Source organism: Pristis pectinata, chromosome 4 (assembly GCF_009764475.1).
Source record: "Pristis pectinata isolate sPriPec2 chromosome 4, sPriPec2.1.pri, whole genome shotgun sequence".
Classification (NCBI taxonomy): domain Eukaryota; kingdom Metazoa; phylum Chordata; class Chondrichthyes; order Rhinopristiformes; family Pristidae; genus Pristis; species Pristis pectinata.
This window is the reverse complement of record NC_067408.1, coordinates 83636256-83657800: the sequence shown is the minus strand read 5'-3', so window position 1 is coordinate 83657800 and position 21545 is coordinate 83636256. Positions and strand designations below refer to the sequence as shown.

The following is a 21545-nucleotide window of genomic DNA, read 5'->3' as shown; positions in this document are numbered from 1 at the left end:
ATTAAATTGAATCTCACAGCCAAAGAGACCAAGTAGACATTTTCAATTAATTTTTATAGCAGTGTTGTCCTCAAAATATACTAAAGTCTCTCAGCCTTTACTGTAATTTCGATTACTCCCCACCAAAATCATTGGGTTAACAAGCAGGAGATAAAGGCAGCCATGATGCAGTGAAATGTAATGTTTTGAATGATTCCTTTTGAGTTTCACAACAAATGAAATATGATTCTTAAATCAATCTGTCACATTTAGAATTTCATTGCTGTCTGTACACCTCTAATCCAACTACTTATCCACTGTCTCGTGAACAGCATTGCACCTTGGGAACCATGGAGCTACCTAACAATAATTTTATTTCAAATATCAAATTCTATCATGCCTGTGGCTAGGATAGATAGTCTGTCATTTCATTAACATAAATCTGGATGAAAGACAGACGAGCTATTTTGGAGCCAGGTATTCTGAAATTCAAAAGCTGCAAAGCCACCATTGAAAATGTTTTTATTTCAGGTTTTCTTTTGTTGTGACATTGCTATTCATTATCTTAACAAGTAATAAAGAGGCAGTTCTTAAACTGAAATAGTTTTGCTTTGCCGTGTAAGTTCAGATCACACAATCCACACAGTGTGCTCATATTAGCCATGTTTCTCAACTTGATCACATGTTTTCTGTGCTAGGGGATATAATCAGTAAAACAGTCTTATCAAAATCTAATGAACTATGAATTATATTGCAAGATATCAAGCTAAAAATTCTCAACTGACTGGACTGTTCAATTAAAAATCTTTGAAATACAGAGGGCAGATGGCAACTTGTCAAGTAAAATGTCTGCTTAGTTTTGTTTTTCCTGTTCTGAATCTCTGCACCAGGATCTGTAATTCTATGCACATTGGCATTCTGGTGCTCGTAAGTTTGAATAAATGTGTGAGACTGATCTATTCTTTAAAGGTTGTCCAGGGTAATAGTATGAAGAAGCTGGAGTTGTTCTCCAAGGAGCAGAGAAGGTTGAGAAGAGATCTGACTGAAGGATTTAAAATGACAAAGGTGCCAGAAAGAATAGATACAGACTGTCCTCATTGATACATTGGTCAGGATTCAAAAGTATGGAATGAAGGCAATTACCTAAGTAACAAGAGAATGCGCAAAGAAAAACTATTTTACATAGTGACTGGTTAAAATCTGGAATGCATTACCAGGGAAGGTAATGGGACAGATTCAATCATGGCATATTAAGTATTTGGGAAAATAAAATATTTGTTGAGCTGCAAGGAGAGAGCAGAGTTGTGGAAAGCACAAACTTGAGGGGTTGAATGGCCTTCTTCCCTGTTGTAACTAGTTATTCTGTGAATCTAATTTTTGTGAACAGGATTAAGATTTTATTGCTCAAGGCACTCACTGACAGATGATCCTAAAAATATTTCTTGTATTCCCTTCAGAAAGAGATCACTTTAAGAACATAAGTATTTTAAACTTCATATCTTTATATCTTATTGGTATTACTTTTTCCCCCTTTGAACTTTGTTTGGAGTAGAATGTCAAGCATTATAATAACAGACATTGCTGTCTTTATTTTTCCCAACTGATTTGAGTTTTTTGGAATAGTTGACTAAATTCCCACATTATGCACATGTAATTACATTCATGTCTGTCAATGATTGAAACATTCCAAACTCATGCCTTTGTTCATGTCTGCAACTGGTTTTCGTCCCTATTTTCCATGATGTGAAAAATAACATGGTCTCAACAGAGTCAGCGAAATCTCTGAAGAAAAGTTTCTGCTTTTAAATATGATCTTGCAATCAGCACTTCACTAAATCCTCAAATTTTGTACATATTCTGCTATCAGATATGCCATTTCAAACAGCATTACCTGCACCACAGACAGTTGTCCTGTATATGGCAATAGAAGTCTAGGATATGGCAATTTTGATGTTTGTTGAATTCTAAGAAACTACCTAAGTTTGAAAGGAAGCATTTTTCTATTTGCTGCCTGCATACTTGTTTAAAGCTACATTTTATGAATTATTATGTGAATGTTGCAATAATATTAATAATGAAGTAATTGCTTCATTTATTGGAAGAGTTAGACTTTTGGTATATTACTCTTCGCCCTATTTTCAGACTAAACAGAAACTTCAAAGCAACACCATTTATAGGTTTGGGACTCGAGTATAGGCCATAGTCAACTGGTTGCTGAACTATTTATCAGTAAATAGCATTAGTTTATTTATCTAATTGGGTATCTTGGTAATTGAAGGGATTTTCTTGCTTCATTGCCACCGCCCAGGATTTTGCTGAGTTGGTTGAGTACCCAATTCTCTATCTGCACTCTCGCAGTTCCAAACTTTGCTGCTTCAGAACCTTAAGAATTACCTTGCAAAACCTTTTTGGAGCCATGCAATGTGGCCATGAGCACCAGCAGGACTTTGAATGATGTAATCAGATGACATAAGTCGATCAGAACATGAGTTCCCTGCGAAACTAATCCAAACCTTGGGCTGACATCAACACTAAATATGTTAAGATTTTCAAATACTTCTGGATGTCCCTAATATTCAGAAACACAGAACTACTTTCAAAGTTTCAATAAATAATTAAAAAATTGTAATCTTTCTAAAATCAATATTTTTAAAGATATCACCTGAAAGCATTAAACACAATTCATGAAAAGAAAGCAAGTTATCTTATTCTTATGTTTCTTCCTCACAGCTGTACAATCATCACTCAAATGAATGTGCTTGGAACCTGTGCCAGTGTAAACTGGGACAGGATCCAAAAGCAAATTTGCCTGTTCAAATGCTAGTGAATTCCAGAGAGCCCCCAATCCAGTCCTATTCCAATGGGGTTGCAGTTGGGATAGCTAAGCCAATAACTTTGGGGCTTCCAGATTTGCATGCAGGTCCTTAGACTTCAAGGACTTCCCATGGAGAAATGCTTGCAGTTCCATGCAGAACTGTCCATGAAACACAACTAAATTTGGGTTACTGAAAATTTGCAGAGAGTCATTCTTTGTTGTATGATTAGATTGGGTGCTGTCAGAAAAGTTTTCTTATCACCATATATACTGAGACCCAAAAACTCCACCACAGGATAACAGAAATGTTTTTGGTCTGTATATTTGAAATTCATGTCTCTGGTGAAAATTATATATTAAATTAAGCCAGTTAACCTATCTTAAACTAGAATTACTAGTGAGCGCCGTCTAATACTCTACACTGCCATGATGGTTGGTGCTAAAATTTTTTTGGAAAGCTCTTTCGAAAGTGATTTTGACCGATCATTGATGCGCACACATTCCCAGATACAACTTCTGTTTCAGCACACTTTGCCTTTTAGCTCAAAGGGTGGGATGTCTTGATCATTGGCCTGTGATCCCCAAGGAAACCATTGGCTCACTGCAGCATTTCCAGCTCATCTTTGACTTCTGCATGTGCATTGTAACACTGATGTCAGGAGTACAAAGTACTAATGCGTGTTGTATTTAAATTGTATGATCATCAGAGATATTTGAAATCTGTTGAATGGATGTCACAGCATTGAGCAGTGAAAGGTCAATTAGGTCAGCCACCTAAGGCCAAATCTCTTGCAGATTGCTTTGCCTCACAGTCAGGCCTGCAGTGTGATTGTGACACTAATAATTGTGAAAATAATTGTGACCTCAGAAATAGTTCAGGGAACAGGTTGCAGACCAGACTGAGCGCAGGTTGCTCAATTACATCCTTTTGGTTGCAGTGCTTTATATTGTACAGCACCGGCACTTTTTTCCCCCCTTTTCTCTGTTGTCATTCATCTCCTTCTATTTACATCTTCTTCAGCCACAATTGACAAGTCCTCATCACGGTCTATCAACAAGTGCCACCACTATTTGCATCATTCAGTCTCTTTTGGTCTCCAACCTATCGCAAGCATTGCACTTGTTCTCTCCACCTCTCCCTCTTCTTTGAGAATTAAAACATGGTTGACCTTTAGCCTTTTGCTAATTCTGAGGAAAGGTCTTTGACCTGAAATCTTAACCATTTCTCTCCACCGATAATGCCTGACATGATAAGAATTTCCAGCATTTTCTCTTTTTGTGTCCTTTGGATTTGAGCTTCCTTGTGTTTATAACATATGAAGTTTGGCTTTTATCATAACGACAAAACCTTTCTTAATAACTGTTAGCACATATCCTCTGTTACCAAGCAGTAAAGGAAAATAAAATGTCTCATTGTTTGAGTGCAGTGTCCGGAGACTCTGTAGTGTTGCTACTAACTGTGATAAATAACGGACAGTGGAGCTGCTGACAAAACATCTGGGGTGAACTCTCCACCAACTGCAACATCTGTATAACAATGCATCAAAAGTTGTATTATACGGTATGCTCAAATCTTAAAGATACATGTGCTTATTTATACTACAGTTGGTAGTAAGCACAAGTGCAGAGTCCCTCTTTTAGTGTTTGAAGATACCACTTTGAGCTCATTCCCTCATCTGAGCCAAATGGTAATTGTTCTTGAAAAAGGCTGCGAAAATTCAAATCCCAAATACCAAAATCATTTACCTGACCACATGCTATTAAAGTATCTTTAAATGAAATGTAATTTTACAAGCAAGGACAAAAACATGAATGTTGTGGTTACTTGTGAAGTACCTCAGATCAGAGACACAAGAGACTACAGATGCTGGAATCTGGAGCAAAATATTAACTGCTGGAAGAACTCAGAGGGTCAGGCAGCATCTGTGCAGTCAAAAAGATGGTCGATGTTCAGGTCAAGAACCTGCATCAGAATTGATGGGAGAGGGAAGAAAGCCAGAATATCCCATTCCCACACCGACCTAACTCTCCTACCACGGTGAGGAAATGCAGACTAGAAGGATGGCTGGGTAATGGGGGGGGGGCGCGTAATGGAAAAGATGAACAAAGGTAGAAAGGCCCTGGGTGGACTGGTGAGAATAGCCTAGCCCAATGGTACGAACACTGAATTTTCTTATTTCATGTATCCTACTCCTTCTGTGTTCTTTTACTATTCCTACCAGTCAATCCAGGGTCTCTCTACTTTTGTTCGTGTTTACCATCACGTTTCCCCCCCCCCCCCCCCCCCCCAATTACCTAGACTGGTACCATTTGCACATCACCCACATACCAACACACCTATCTATCTGGGGTTCTTCTCCTTTGGTTCACTTTTCCTATCCCCTCCCTCATCCAGTATCATCTGCCCATCATCCCATCCTTACCTGCTTTCACCCATCGTCTTCCATCTGTCTCTACCCCTCCCCTCCCCTACCTGGCTCCAACTGTCTAAAATTTTCTTTTTCCTTTTCTTATATTTCCACTCATAAGCCACCAGCCTCTGTCTCAACATTACCCCTTCCACCTCCCCTCCCTGGCTCCATCTGCCCATCATTTCCTCTTCAGCTGATTCCACCTTTCACCTACTGGCACCCCTCCCCCCCCCCTTCTCATCTCTTGATACCGGCTATCTTCCCTCTGAACTCTCGGTCCTGATGCAGGGTCTCGACCCAAAATGCCAACCATCCCTCCACAAATGCCGAAGATGAATTCTTCCAGCAGTTCATTTTTTTTTACTCCAGACCAGCTCCTAGCTTACAAAAATATCAGTGTGTATGGCATGCTTGTTTTACTTTTAAATATAGGTCTCAATTCAAAAGGCCTCCACAGATGCCTAACCTGCTGAGTTCTTCCAGCTGTTTTTTTTTACTTCAAGTGAGCTCCTGGATTACAAGTATATCATTGTGTATGGCATACTCGTTTTTTTTAAATGTAGGGCTCAATTCAAAAGGCAGAAAACCAAAGTTTCCCACCCCTGGCAAGTAGATGTACTAACTTCAGGCTATTCATTTACTGTAACTCATCCATCTTTTAAAATCAGTGAGCTGATTGAAATAATCGCCTGTACGGTTTACCAGGCCAAATCTTTATTAAATCTATTCATTTTCATTTTCACAGTAATATTAAGCTGATATTTCTAACAAAAGAAAAACAGATTAATAGTAAGTTCCAAATGAAATAGTAATGTCATTCCCTGCCAACACATCCTTCTGATGGATCAAATACACTGCAGTGTATCTGCCAAAGCTCCATTCAGCTCATTAAATTTCCATTATTCCATTGCAATAATAAATGTTAAGATTTCTGATATAAGCTCCTAGAAAATAAAATTCTAGCCCTGATATGTTTAATATTGTAAATTAATTTGGGGTCACAAACCACGGAGCGTGGAATCTATATTTAGTGTAAGCTTTTGCTCCAAATATTTCATCATTCCAGTTTTTCATTTGATTGAGCATTCTATTTTATTAGCATCATTCTTTTTAACGTTACCTTATTATAGTCAACAATGCAAAGAAATGACAGCATGTTTTCTTTGATACTTCTCCCACCTCCTATTTTCTCCCATTTTCTTTGAGATTGAAATGTGCATTCTTTCTAGTATCAATTTCTGGACAACAAGAAGGAATTGGTCTTCCTTTTCTAACTTTAGACAGGACAATTCTAGAACCATGCCACCACCTAGTTGATACCAGCTAACACATTAACAGCTAACATCAAGACCATTATGTAATAACATTAGACTAAGTGGTATCTCTCATCATACAGCCTTTCTTTAACTCTACCTTGTTGCCAATGTGATTTGTGCTTTGTTATTCAGCATCCAGACAATGAAATAATTGAGAACCTTGCCCCTTTCTAGTATCTCAGCCAAATTAACAAATCATAAAATGTACTGCCCAGTAGTAATACTACATGTGTCTATAAATTTCCAGAGGCATAGATCGAGTGGACAGTCAGAGACTTTTTTCCAGGGTGACATTGACTAACACAAGGGGACATAGTTTTAAGGTGATTGGAGGAAGGTATAAGGGGGATGTCAGGGTTAAGTTTTTTTTACACAGAGTGGTGGGTGCGTGGAACGCACTGCCGGCAGAGGTTGTGGGGGCAGATACATTAGGGACATTTAAGAGACTCGTAAATAAACACATGAAATGATAGAAAAATAGGGGGCTATGTGGGAGGGAAGGGTTAGATAGATCTTAGAGCAGGATAAGATGTCGGCACAACATTGTGGGCCGATGGGCCTGTACTGTGCTGTAGTGTTCTATGTTCTATGTACAAGATTGAGATTAAAATGTCTTCAACTCAGCCACAGTGCACAGAGCTGATTCATAACTACAGCCCTCTGCAATTCAAAGATTTCAAACAAATTCAAGTTGCCAACATCAAGAACACTGTCAGATCCTTTTTTCCCCCACATTTCACTGACAGAGGTGAATTGATATACTTCTTGCCTCTTGCTGGGATCCTAAGTAGCATCTTAAATCAAATCCAGACAGATGCTCTATTCCCAGGCAGCTGAGAGTGGCACTTAGTACTCTGTGTCTCAGTGGCAGATTTAAACAACTGAGGAATATTAGCTCTCTGATTGTGATTTCTCCCTACCGGGAAATCATTTAGATACATTCAATGCCTTAGTTTTATTCTCAGCTGCCAAACTGACTCAAAATCAAAAGCATAAAGACTGCCACATTTTAAACACTGCCATGAATTGTGGAAAACAAAGTACACAAATGCTGAAGATATTGAACTGACAACGTTGAGGAATTTACGACAACATAGCCAAATAAATACTGAAAGATATCACAAAAATCTTTTTATCTTGTTACACTTTTGCTGTGAATTACCCTCCCACATTTTTTTTGCTCATTCTGGAGATGTGGGCAACACTGCAAAAGACAGCACTGGGAAGGTGAAGGAAGCCACCATTTCAATCCACCGTGGCCTGTGTGAAGATATCTTCACAGTGCTGTTAGGTTAGAATTCCAAGGATTTTAGACTGACATTGCTAAACAATCTGCAATACATACTCAAATCAAGAGTATGTGTGCCTTGGACTAGAAACCGCAGATGATAGCATTCCTAAGCATACGTTGCCCATTTCTTCTTGGTAGAGGTCATGCGTTTGGTACAGGCTACTAAAGAAACCTTGCTGTGCTTCTGACAACCATCATGTCGATGAGATGTCCTCCAGCCAGGGTGCACCAATAAAGAGAGTGAATGACCAAAGGGGAACATGGGATGCTTATCACCAAGAATGCTTTGTCCTCAATGGTATCAAGCTTTGTTCGTGTTTTGTATCTGTTCTTGTCCAGGTAAGCAGGTAAATTTCTTTCACATGCTTGGCACTGGAAAGGCTTTTGGAACTTAAGAGCAGTGTAATATGTCATACAATAGCCAGCTTCTGACCTGCTTGTTTGCACAGTATTTATGTGATTATTATGTTTCTGATCAATGTCAATTGCTCCCACAATCTCAATTATGTCATTCCAAGATGTTGAAAATGAAATGCACAGTAATGTGAAGTTATTCGAGGTCAAGGAATGGTTAGACTCACTCACATTGGAGGTAGTCAATTCCTGGCATTTGTAGAGCATGCACTTGAGTTAGTCAAACTCTCACTGTTGTCAAGATCTTGCTGTATGTAGGTAAGGGCTATTTGGTAACATGAAAAGTGTGACTAGATCTGAATGCACTGGAATTATCAGTAAACATTTTCATCACTGGCTTAAAAGGGAGATCATCTTTGCAACCCTCGCTAATGTTCTTCCCAATTCACACTGACATCACATTTTCTTGAGGTCCTTGATACCATATTCAGTAAACACTGATTGGAGTCAAGAGCAGCTACGCTCACTTCAATGCTGAAATTTAGCATTTTTGCCCAGGCTGCACTGTGTCATCCTGGTGATGCCCAAACTCAACATCAGCAAGTGCATTATTGGTGGATAAATGCTCCTTGAGTACACTGTCAGTGCCATTTTCCATTGCTTTGCCGTTAATTGAAAGGAAACAGTTGAAATGATATTTTGCCAAATTAAGTTTTGTGAAGATGTCAGTCCTGGCCAATTTTCTATGGTATGGGGTTGATAGTAATGTTGTAGCTGTGCAATAACACTATGATTTGGGATAGAGCTAATTCTGGACCATATGTTCTTCAATACTCCACTCAGGGTGTTGTTGGGACTCAAAACTTGGCTGAAAATAGTATGCTCTTTTTTTTTCTTGAAATCACGTGAATCAAATAAGCTGAAGGTAGTGGTGGAATCCTGAAGTAGGCCGAGATGAATTATCCACTCAGCACTTCTGAAAGAAGATGCTTGCAAGCTCTTCAATCTTTTATATGCATATTATGCAAGATCAGAGGAACAGAGCAAAGAAACTAAGAGTATTTTAATGCTAATTTGTTTCTCCATGTCTTCTAGCATTCAAAAATACGAGTGCCAATTGCCAACAGAATATTTATTTTCGTGATAATGAATAAAATAGTAGCTCCTCTCTGGTGCTGGCTAATTTCATGGGAAACAAATTATTTGTTATTGCTAAATTTCCAATAATCCCATTTAAAATGGCTTAATGGGAATTTAATTGCTGAAATAATAACCTGGCATATACACTAGAGTGCACAATTTCAGAAGAAATATGGTTTATCGACAGTCATAGTGCGTGTTTCCTGTAAAGGCCTTTGATCAACTAATCTAGGCCTGTGGTAATCAGGAAAATTGTTCTTCCTGTACAGCATATGTCACCAGCTCCTGATATTTCACAAATCTGGCTGGAGGGGACAATAAACCAATGAACATCATTTGAAATATTATACACAAGTGGAAGAAGCAGCACAAATTTCACAAAATACAAAGATGAACCATGAGGAACATACAAAGAAAAGTTCCAAGGAAAAATCTGGTGACATTGTCCATCAATAGCCATAGAATAAGCTAAGTGATATCAGCCTAACTTCAAAAGACCTCACTTAAATATTTTATTCCTCAGCTGACATTCTAAAACATCTGCTGGGTTCATATCTGGATGTTAATATTATCCTGTTCTTTGTCCCCCAGTAGCATTTGCCCAAAATGATATGCTGACTTCTTAAACAAAAAGACAGGGAAAAAAAAAGTTGGATTTATTTAGTTTCATTCAAAGCTTCAGTGTGTTCTAAAGTACTTTACAACCAATGAAATACTTCTTGAAGAGTCTTCTTCTTTGGCATTCTCTCTGATTGAAGATGACCCGTTTCCAATCTGATTTTGTGGGTTCTGAAATGACTAAAGAGTCTAATGTGGGAACCACAAACTCTTCTATGGATGGGGCAGGTGGTGATTTTCGGAGTTTCTGGGTGGATAGTTTGTGAGGTCTGCTTCTGCTGCTTATACGGGGCTTCTGTGTGTGCCCCTATTGCATGGCCTTGAAGTTCCCAGGACCATCTCCAATGCTCCTTCTGCACTTTGAATCAGAGGTTTTCAAGAGTTGATGGCAATTGTACTTCAAGGAAGCTTTGAGCACATCCTTGAATCATTACCTCTGTCCACCGAGCAATCTCCTTCCTTGAGATCTTGGAATAGAGAATTGAACAATGTGGCCTGCACAACATGGCTGACTGGAAATAGGGCCTCCGCAGTGTGGATGTTGGCCTGGGAAGAGACACTGATATTGGTTCATTTCTCCTTCCAATGAATTTGGAGGATTTTATGGGGCACAATTTTTCAGTGCCTTGAGATACTTGCTATAAGTAGTGCAGGTCTCAGTAGCGCAGGTCTCAGTAGCATAGGTCTCAGCAGCATACAGGAGGGCAGGAATCACAACTGCCCAGTAGACCATGAATGCTGTGTATGGTCTGGGGTCTTGACCTTTCATCACTCAACCAAAGGCAATGCTGGTATATTAAAGGCAGTGGGGAATTTCATCGTTGATATTTGCCTTCACCAAGAGATGGCAGTGGGACATGGCAATTGGTTCACGTTTTCCAAGGACTTGTCATAAAGTTGTACTGTCCGGTGGTAGAGTGGTGCAGTGGAAGCAGATTGCCAGAGGACCTCGCTGGAGGATAGGTTCTATCCATCTATACTAATTCCATTTACCAAGACCTAGTCCAAAGCCTTCTTTTTTGCCTTGGTAATTTAGGGGCTCATCTAGATACTTCATAAATGTTGTGAGAGTACCTGCCTCCATCACCAACTCAAACAATCTTCAGAACAAATTGGACATTGCTAAAACTGCGGCGACTGAACTCCACAGCCAAGGTCAACCAAACCTCAGTAGTCAAGGTGCAGTATACAAACAAGTGTTTACACAGACTCAGAGGCTGAGCTCCAAGACATCACTCAGAGGGTGAAAATCATTTGCATTCTCTACCTCAGAGGGCAGAGAGTTTCAGCCATTGATTATATTCAAAATGAGATTGATAGGTCTCTGGCTATAAGATGAACAGAAAGGATATATATATAAGGAAGAAAATAGGTGTTTGAGGGAGAAAATTGGTCATTATCTTATTGAATGGTGCAGCAGACTTGAGGGGACAAGTGGTCTATTACTACTACTATTCCCAATGTTCTTGTACAGGAGAGCAAGAACAAATCTTCAAAATATCCAATGGCATCAATTACATCATTCTGAATAAGCAAGGCCTTGATTTAATGTATTATCCTGAAGGTACCTTCAATAGCACTCCTTCAGTACTCTATTGGAGTTTCATCCTTCTCCCTGGAGTGAATTTGAACTCCTTATTATCGGACTTTGAACTCAACTTGGCCATAACTAAGACTTAAGTTACTGAATGGGTGATATGACTGAAATATGTAAGATTCTGTGGAAGCTTCACAAGGTAGATGCTGAAAGGATGTATCCCCTGATGAAGGCATCTGGAACTAGGAGCAATAAAGTGATTTAGGGCATTGTGTCCAGTTCACAGGAGGAAAAGTGATAAAGGCAGGTCTGGAACTACAAACTGTTACCATTGCAATGGGAATCATTCAACACTAGCCTAGTAGTTCTGAGCAGCCAGATGATTTGCAAAAAAATAAGGGCATTTCATCTGAAGACAGGCTGACAAGAAAGAGAAAAACTTGCAAAAAACAGAGATAATTGATGTGGACAGATGTTTGCAGTTTGGTGGGATGCAGTTGGGGCTGTCCCCAGGTGTCTGAGTTGGGAAATTTTTGAAGTCCCATTTACATTTATACATAAAACAGCACAGCACAGGAACAGACCCTTCAGCCTATGATGTCTGCACCAACCACGATACCCATCTAACTAACCCCATCTGGCTGTACATGGCCGGTATTCCTTTTTTCCCGAGCCAGTTCATGTGTTTACCAAAATGCCTCTTAAATGTTGCTACTGTATCTGCTTCTACCACCTCCCCTGGCAGCACTTTCCAGGCACCTACCACTCTCTGTGTAAAATAAATGCCTTGCACATCTCCTTAAACATTCTCTCTCATCTTGAAGCTATGTCCTCTAGTATTTGACATTTCCACCCTGTGAAAAATACTCTGAATATCTACCATAACTATGCCTCTCATAATTTTATCTTCTTCTATCAGGTCGTTCCTTAGCCTCTGACACTTCAGAGAAAACAATCCAAGTTTGTCCAATACTCTCGAATCCAGGCAACATTCTGGTGAACCTCTTCTGCACCCTCTCCAAATACTCCACATCCTTCCTGTAGTGTGGCAACCAGAAATGCACAAATTACTATTTAAAATAAGGCACACAAAGAATAAGGCACACAAAGAATGATGATGTGGTTTGACAAGCATGCCAAAATACGGGTTATTAAAAACTATGTAAAGGAATAAAGAACCACAGCAGGACCCAAACAGATAAACTGAGTGTGCAGGTGTGTCACAGATACATCTCAGAGTGGGCAACTGGGAATTGATGCATTTTAGAACTCCATTCCATTCTCTAATTTTCTCTCACTCTGCAGTATCTAATCCAACGATGACACATTCTACATTAGTGTATCCGTGGTGGCTTCCTCCTTCTTTATAATCTTGGCTTCACCTTCACTCAACCATATCTATTCCACTTCTTGCTTTCACACCGGTCTCCATTCAACCATAACAAGGAAAGGGTTCCCCTTGTCTTCACCTTTCAGCCCACCAGCCTCCACTTTCATTGCATAGTCCTTCATTATTTCCACCAATATGATGCCACCACTTGGTCAGAGACAGTATGTTTTCCATCTAATCACTCTGCAAAGTAGAGTTGATGCAGACAGATTACCCTCACTTCATGATAAATGACTTCAGCTTTGATTTTAGGCAGTCTCGGGCTAGCAGACATTATTATACAGCTTGTTAAATTAGTAACAGGGACAGGCTGGTGATCACAATGAGTAATCCAAAAGCCATGACAAAGATGACCAAAGACAGCAAGACAGGGTGAGGCATAGCCATTCTGATGGTAGAGATTAACAGAATTTATGAAGTAGCTTGATTATGTGATTAGGAAACTGGGTCATCAGATCACTCAGTTACAAAGTATGCTAGAAGTTAGCCCACTTGCTGCTAGAAAAAGGAGTGTGGGTGATGTCAAAAGAAAGAATGACAAATCCAAAAATTAGGGAGAAGCTTGATGTCACAGAAAATCTGAAGAATGAAAATAAACACCTTCCAAAGCAGATCAGTTGAAAATAAGAGGAAAAATTGAAAATTCAAAAATATGTGCCATATGAATTGGAATCAGAAACAAAGTGGTTTGCAGAACTGGTTAAAGAAACTGAGCGAAATAGTCAAGACACAAGAGACTGCAGATGCTGGAATCTGGAGCAACAATCTGCCGGAGGAACTCAGTGGGTCAAGCAGTATCTGTAGGGGGGGGGGGGGTGGTGCGAGGGAGGAGGAATTGTCAACATTTCAGCTCGAAACCTAATGCAGGATTTCGACATGAAATGTCAACAATTCCTTCCCCCCATAGATGCTGCTCAGCCCACTGAGTTCTTCCAGCAATCTGCTTGTTCTGAGTGAAATAGTCTGATTGGAAAATAAAACTCACAAGAGAATCAAACAAAGTTGGAACATTTAAAGACAAATAGTTTACAAAAGGCACCATAAGGCAATTTTTTTGAACAGTCATCTCAAGTGCAAAGTAGTGCGAATTGCCTGAAAGAACAAGCACTGACATCAAATTTAAAGTAGCAAATTGCTGCTAGAGAGGCTAAACTGGTTGAACTGTCAGCATTGGTTTTAAGCAGTGAAGCCGTCACGAGTGAATTAAAACAAATTTTATCTAACAAAGGAAAATGTATTGAGTATTTGCAGAGTAGTGTTTCTGAAAGTTAAAGGCATATTTCAGAAAATACAGTAATAAATTATGATGTTCTGAAGTAAGAAAGCTTTCACTCCAGAATGAGTTCAGGCAAACAATGATCAGTCACCATTTGGAGCTGAAAGGTTTACAAAGACACATAGCCGAGCTTTGGGCAATGCAGGAGCAATCAGCTGTTGAATCCTGCGAAGGACATTTTTATTTTAGATTTCTAGCATCCACAGATTTTTTTTTATTTCCAAGAGACAAAACGTCTTCAACAGGAGTTTCTGACAATATGGTCTAATTCAGGAACAATGTCTCAGAGAAAGAACTTATCAAGAGATTCCTGTAATGAAGGAGAGGGATCTGCTCAAGAAGATGATTATACCAACATGACTAACTGGAAAGCTGACGAAGGAATGCGACAGAAAAATGAAACATGAAAGGGCGACATAAACATTGCTTGTCAAGAATCTTCCACACAAAATAATGTGGTAAATGTCAAAGAAATCTTCTGGGAGTCCAAAGACATTATAATTTCTTTCTCTCTCTCTCTCTCTCTCTCTCTCTCTCTCTCTCATTGATTTAGGGTCTCAGTGTGTTGCATTTGTTGAATTTGAGACTGCAGTATCTGCAGAATTAGTACTGAAATGGACTCAAGGTAGTCTGTAGGGAGCACAGATAATTGCAAGGTGAAGGGCAGGGACATACAGCACGTTTTCAAGGTGTAGAAGACATTGTCATGCTGCATGTCAATTTGTTCTAAGTCAGGATGTGTGACGGAAGCACTTTTAACACCTTCTGTTGAATCAAAATAGTGCACCTATGTAGGAGGCACTCTCCAAGATATGGGGAAGACAATGGTGAAGAAAGGTCCAATTATCTATTGTGGTTGTAGATTGAGGGACCGTGTGTTTGAGAAAATCACACCATTCAATATTGAAGAGATACAGAAGCCAAATGTGTTTTGGGTGAACAAGCTCAGCTCAAATAGACCACTTGTCAGCCAGACCAAATGCACCAGACTGCAGCTCTAATAGACTGGTCATGGTGAATATGAAATCACTTGCTGTTGTTTCACTCACTGGGAAAGAAAGCATAACTCAGGATGAGATATGGAGAAGATTGGTGACTCTCTCCATGAAGGCAGAAAAAGTGCAGAGGGAGTTTGATTAAAGCCCACTTTAAGGAAGAATGTGGAGCTTGGGCTGAAAGGCAAGCCAAGCTGCTCAATGTAGGACCGTCTGGGAGGAGATGAACCAGGAGTTGGGCCAATGCATGTAAAAGTTGCATGCCAAAGAGAATGGCAAATGATTGAGTAACATAGAGCCAAGGGCTCAGGTGTAATTACATGTTGAAAACAAAGGTGATACTTCCAGAAGTGGGGTTGCATAAATTGGAAAAACTATTGTCAGTACAGTCCTGTTGTGTTAAACTATCTCCTATTGTGTTGCTAATTCTCGGATTAAGTGAATATATGTGCAACAATAATAAATATGCATTGCACATACATTTACTTAATCCGAGAATTAGCAACACAATGGATGTTCTGCAGTATTTCTGACTTTGTGGAGGAACAAATATTTTCAAGTAATTTGACCTCAAACTGACCCCAACTATTCTTCAGTGGTGGACGAATTACTGGAGAAGGTTCTTAGAGACAGGATTTATGGGCATTTGGAGAAGCATAGGCTGATTAGGGACAGTCAGCATAGCTTTGTGAGGGGCAGGTCATGCCTCATGAGCCTGATTGAATTCTTTGAGGATGTGACAAAGCACATTGATGAAGGTAGAACAGTAGATGTGGTCTACATGGACTTCATTAAGGCGTTTGATAAGATTCCTCATGGAAGGCTCATTCAAACGACAGGAGGCATGGGATCCAGGGAAAGTTGGGTGTGTGGATTCAGAACTGGCTCACCTACAGAAGACAGAGGGTGGTTGTAGATGGAGACTATCCTGCCTGGAGGTCGGTGACCAGTGGTGTTCCGCAGGGAGCTGTTCTGGGACCCCTGCTCTCTGTGATTTTTATAAATGATGGATGAGGATGTGGAAGGGTGGGTTAGTAAGTTTGCAGATGATACAAAGGTTGGTGGTGTTGTGGACAGTATGGAAGGTTGCTGTAGGTTACAACAGGACATTGATAGGATGCAGAATTGGGCTGAAAAGTGGAGGATGGAGTTGAACCTGGAAAAGTGCGAAGTGATACACTTTGGAAGATTGAATTTGAAGGCAGAGTACGAGGTTAATGGTAGGACTCTTAGCAGTGTGGAGGAAGAGATGGATCTTGGGGTCCACGTCCATAGATCCCTCAAGGTTGCCATGCAGGTTGATAGGGTTGCTAAGAAGGCATATGGTGTGTTGGCCTTCATCAGTCGGGGTACTGAGTTCAAGAGCCGTAAGGGAATGCTATAGCTCTATAAAACTCTGGTTAGAACACACCTGGGGTATTGTTTCAGTGTCGCCTCATTTTTGGAAGGATGTGGAATCTTTAGAGAGGTGCAGAGGAGATTTACCAGGATGCTGCCTGGATTGGAGAGCATCCTGGTAAATGAGGATAGGTTGAGAGAGCTAGGGCTTTTCTCTTTGGAGCAAAGGAGGATGAGGGGTGATTTGATAGAAGTGTACAAGATGATAAGAGGCATAGATCGAGTGGACAGTCAGAGACTTTGTCCAGGAGTGAAAATGGCTAACACGAGGGGGCATAATTTTAAGGGGATTGGAGGAAGGTATAGGGAGGATGTCAGAGGCAATTTTTTTTTGACAAAAGAGAGTGGTGGGTGCATGGAATGCACTGCCGGCAGAGGTGGTGGAGGCAGATACATTAGGGTCACTTAAGAGACTCTGAGATAGGCACATGGGCTATGTGGGAGGGAAGGGTTAGATTGATTTTAGGAGTAGGATAAAATGTGGGCACAACATCGTGGGCTGAAGGGCCTGTTCTGTGCTGTAATGTTCTATTCCTAAATGCAGCAATTAGATTTTGCAGCAGCAGACAGGTATGAACCAATTGTACACTTCTTCACTTTGGTGTCCGAGGAAAGAACTCCACTGGATCTGAAAAGTGCTACTTTCCTTTTAAAACAGTAATCTCTGATTTCAGCTGAGATCCGCTAGTATCCCAAAAAGATTAGCCCGGTTAAATAAATGAATGACTTAGAGTTAGGGAGAAACAAACTGTTCATGATTCAAAATCCTGATGGCAAAGCATGGAATACAAAGTAAATCATACTTAAATCTGCAATGCTGAGAATCCAGAGAATCCATTAAGTTTTTACCATGAATGCTCTTTTTTTCTGCAAAATCTGTTTAACTTCCAAAAACCTTGTATGTTCAACAAAAATGACCCCCTGGTGCACTAGAAACATTGTATGTTTTAAAAATAAGAATATTCCAAAGAACTACAAACTACATTTAAAAACATATCAGTATTAAAATGTTTTCCAAATGAACAACTCGTCTCTGTATTAGCAGCTTGAAAATTAAATCTGGCCAGAAATCTTAATGCCAGCAAGTGAAAAATGAGCAACATTTTGGCTTTTCCAACATAACTCCATGCATTTATCAACCTCCCAAAGGTAGCATTATGATTGATATAGTTTTACAGTGCATTTGCCAAAGGGATAAAACATTGAGTACAAGTCCTGCAGAAGATTAAGAGTAGAACAATTTAGGTAACACCTGAGCTGAAATGGCCAAAAATGTAATCATTTGTGAACAGGGAAAATAAATATGAAACTGTGTGCTTCATCATTGAAAAGGATGAGTTAAAAAAAAAGTATTAGGAGTCTGCACTTAGGTAATTAATTTTCAAAATATTATCTCAAATATTTAAATGAAACTAGAATTTTGAAAATGCCGTTTTATTAACTGAGAACCAAATATCATTTTTACACTGTGCCAAAATCCATTTAATAACAAGAATTTTTTTAAAATGTTTATGAATTACGTGATAATGTGTCCATTTATGCTTAACATACAGATAAACAACTCATTCCCAAGTAATCACTGCCTCCGACTGATTCTCTACAGTCAATTTTTCTTCACAGTTAAAAAGATGTAATGTACTAAATCACGATAAAGAGAGTTATCCACATATATGCTTTAAAACTTTTCGTGATGCGCTACAAGTTCTCCTCATGAATGTCAAGTACTGCTTTCAATTCTACTTTCCATACACAAAATGTCAATGGAACTTAAACAGATTAGAGAAATGTATGTACATTAAAACAATTATTGCCAAATCACTGATTTTTTTTTAAACCAAAACTATTCTAAGCATAAATATGACTGTTACAGATTAGGTTACTATTGGTGAATGTCCCTTTAAGACGTGTGTGTGTGTGTGTGTGTGTGTGTGTGTGTGTGTGTGTGTGTGTGTGTGGTGTAAGGACGTGATGTTGTTGTTTGGAGCAGTCAGTCAGAGGAGAGAGCGAGAGAGAGAGAGACCAGCCTGCTGGTCTCTGTATCAATGGATGGAAAACAATAACTGTGTCTGTCACTACAATCCACGTATGGATTTTTGGAATAATCCAGTGGAGTCCACTTTGTTGTTAACCTGCAGAAGGAAACAGGTATTTGTGTGGACAGCCACGTCTCGAATGCCTTTCGGGGTGGCAGATACTTCGGAACAAAGGAATGGAGATCATCAGTGACTGAGGTGTCGTATGGGTTCCATCGTGGAACATTTGGATTTCATAATTACTCTCTATTTTCTCTCCACATTTCCTCAGTCAACAGTGATTTTGCAGAAGCCTTTGCTCACGTTTCACCATACAGCTTGCTGAACTGAACTTTGAGAACTATTCCTGGACTTGGAGTTTGGGAATTTGTCACACACACACTTCGAGTTTAGATTTTGGGGTTAATGTTTAAGATCTAACATTTTTACTTCTAACATTCTAACATTTTTACTTTTATTTTTCTTATTGTCATAAGTAGTTATTAATAAAATAGTTTTTAACATTTATACATGACTCAGTGTGTTTCTTTTGTTGCTGGTACGTGACATGACAAATATCTAGATTATTGACAAGAAATAAACCCTAAATTTCGGTACATCAGAGGTTTATTTGTTGTAGGCAGAGTTAGTGTGATTTCTGTTCCCTTGCTTGGAGAGAAAAGTTAATGAACATTCTGTTGTGATTAAAGCACAGTGACATTTAACGCATAGAAGAAATTAAAGCAAATAATAAAAGCTATTATCACTTGTTATAGGATGGCAGGTAAGCCAAATCACATAATTGAAAAAGATGGTGGCTTGTTATCGAGCCACACAAGTAGATTGAATAACACAAGGTAACTGGCACTTTGGGTGAAGTGCCTGGGAGAGTGAGTATGTGATATGTCTAACTTCTAATGGAAAAGGTATTATAGATCAATCAACTTGAGTGCCACTTCGCTAAACTTTTCTAGAATTTGGACTAACTCCCCATTGAAATACATTTGCCAACATCCAGTTGAGTAACTCATAAAATTATGAAATTGGTGAAAAAAAATTAGATTGGTTTTCATCTTAAATCATGTGGTAAAACTTAATATCTGCAGTTTCTAACCGTAGCTGCCTGCAGAGATCACGGCTGTCACAGTATTGCTGCTCTGATCATAGGGAAGCAAATCAGCTCTTAAAGAACTCTCTTCAGGACAAAAGTACCACTTTTCAAAAGCCTGCCACAGAGAAGAGGGGAAGAGGGATCATGCCTTTCTCCTGTGTGATGGTGTTGGAATGTGTAATGGAACATCTCCGATAGTTCATCAAGGGGCCAGTGACTGCAACATCTTGCAGTGTGGTACATAATAGAGAGAGACAGTAATCATTATCAGTGATATTTATGGATAAAAATGGAACAAAGAAAAATGAGTCTGGCTGATGCTGTGGGCAAAACAGCCATATTACTGCATGAACCCTTTAATTTGCATCCCTTTGCTTGCACTGCCTGATTTTCTGCTCGTTATAAATCCAGTTTGCAGGTCGCACCTTTAACAGCCAATTTCTGTCCATGTATGCTGAAGTAGCCTCTGGGCACTGGATGGTGTCAGAAAGAGAATGACCAGGCAAACATCAGACAGACTCAGGTGAATTGCATTGAAGTGCTTGGGTCAATTGACTTGGAAATGATTGCTAGTGCAACCTAATGTGCACAAAATGGCAATTATGCTTAAGTCACATCGAAAAAAAAGTCTTGTACAAATGTATTTAAAACTATTTGACAATTGGGTTACAGATTCATTTTCTCACCATTTTGGTCTCAATCAGCATCATATGCATTTGTGTCTTGTCAAATATCCAAAGCTTAATTTGCTCTTTTTTATTATCTTACTCTTAGGTGTACTATAAAACACAAGTAAATCATAAACATTGCTATGGGATGTTTGTGTAATTGATTGAAACACCAGTTTACTCAATGGATTAACTCCAGTTAGAATTCATGTTCTGAATTTGAAACCAAAAGTTCATTTTCAGTTCAAAACCAAATTCTTGAAACCTATTGTTAACTTTTAGTTTGTTGTTCAGTGGATAAAGATAACATCAGAAAACTGATATGGAAACATTTAAGTACCTTCATAACTGACTAAATTTGGATTTGGTTGTGATACTGGATACTTTGAAGGCATTCAGGGCTTAATTTTGAAATTGTATAAGAAACCCAAGAGGACAGCTGAACAATGCAAAAGGGAGTAAGGTTTTCATAGGAAGTTTGAGGAGAGATGAAGCAAGCAAAATGGTCCAATCCTAAAAGAGATTAGTAGGACAAAATATTCTGGGGATGCTTGTGCACAACTCATAGAACCTTGTCAAACAGATTAACAAATAGTTAAAAAAAATTTGACAATATGCTTTATTAACAGGGTACAATATGGTTTGTTAATTATCTGTTAATCTGCCAATCATGTTGGATGTTTTTTGGCAATTTAGCAAAGGTCTGTCAACAGCAATGAATCTTAATGAATTTTGCTCCTTCTAGTCTGAATTTGTAAACAGTTTCAACACCTCACCGTTTAATGCCTGGGTATATCAGGGGAGCCCTGCTGAGCGGGTGTCAAGGTACACAAGATCCAAAATCCAGCACAGCTCCTGTGCAACCTCACTTTCTTGTGGGCTGGTATCTATGCTTCCTGTCCCTACTACAGCCATTAAGTTACCAAATGCAGATTCTACTGTTTGCTATCCTTTGAATTATGCACCATTATTACTGAACCTGGTGGCTGAGTGTGAAATAAAGTGACTCCGTGTCTTCATCATCACTGTCTTATTTTTGGGATAGACTGTGCTGAAATGAATAAACAACTCAAGTGGAAGGCTGAGACATGAAGATGGGGTCAGAAAAGTAAGTACAGCTTACAGCATCTGGGGTTTGCAAATCTGACATTTAACTGGGTTAAGGGGGAATGGTCAACACCAATGACTAGATCTCAGATGGCAGATCCTGGTGTTTCACCCAAAGAATAACCTG

The 21545-nt window shown here is 39.3% G+C and overlaps 1 protein-coding gene across 6 annotated transcripts in view; it reads right to left on the bottom strand.

Moving 5' to 3' along the window:
- The window catches only part of lsamp (limbic system associated membrane protein), a 1650453-nt gene that overhangs the window by 270501 nt on the left and 1358407 nt on the right, over positions 1 to 21545 (bottom strand). The window lies entirely within an intron of this gene.